Genomic DNA, 898 nt, shown 5'->3' with positions numbered 1-898 from the left:
CCTGTTTTACAGAGTCAGTAAATTCATCCACTGGCAAAAGACCACCAACCTAACAAGTGGTTTGTAACTTGCTCAATAAATGAACCAACTTCTCCATTTCAAAAACAATTAAAATAGTATGCAAGACTTCATTGTTAATGGAATCATTGCAAATTCAGCATGAACTCTGTTCTCAGGGTATCTCTAGGGTAATGGCTTTGTTATAAACAAATCTCTTCACCTGGGGGTCATGTATGAAAGAGTAAATGAACTCAAGGATAAACATAAACCAGTACTCTTCAACTAAATTTACCCTCCCCTTACCTATAGCCCTAATTATAGCTTGTCTCAGGATCCAGTCTGAGGGGTTTTAGAAGTTAAAGTTAGCAGTGGGTTGGGAGCCATGTCTATAAACAAAGGGTGGAAGCAGAGTGAGCCCCCTTTAGAATGCTTCTAGAGAAAAATAGAACTGACATACCCTTTGTACTGTAGGACATGAACCCTTAGGGAGCAGCCCTGGGGGTTATATTTTGGTGTATGGTTTGACCTGTGGGATATCTGAACCAATTAAATGACAAGTTATATTATAATGGGGATCCAGACTTCTTTTAATTATATCATATTAGAGCACTGGCTCTGGAGTCAGAGAACCTGAGTCTAAATCCAGCCTTTAATAATTACTACCTGTGTAATCTTGGGTAAGTCACTTAACCTCTCTGGGTCTCAGTTTCCTCATCTGTAAAATAAGGTCAGACTAGTTGGCCTTTAAAGGTGCTTTCAGCTCTGACTCTATGTTGTGAGTATAGATCATTCAAAATACAACTCCTCCTAAGCCCTATCTTTTATATAACTCTTTCCCTGACCACTGATACCCACAGTCAAGGGAAATCTCCATCTCTCTGTCTCTCTCTGTCTCTCT

Source organism: Petaurus breviceps, unplaced genomic scaffold (genome assembly GCF_028583685.1).
Source record: "Petaurus breviceps papuanus isolate PSGF00001 unplaced genomic scaffold, PetGlider_PUasm1.0 98, whole genome shotgun sequence".
Taxonomy (NCBI): Eukaryota; Metazoa; Chordata; class Mammalia; order Diprotodontia; family Petauridae; genus Petaurus; species Petaurus breviceps.
The sequence above is the reverse complement of the archived record's forward strand: the minus strand, read 5'-3'. Positions refer to the sequence as shown.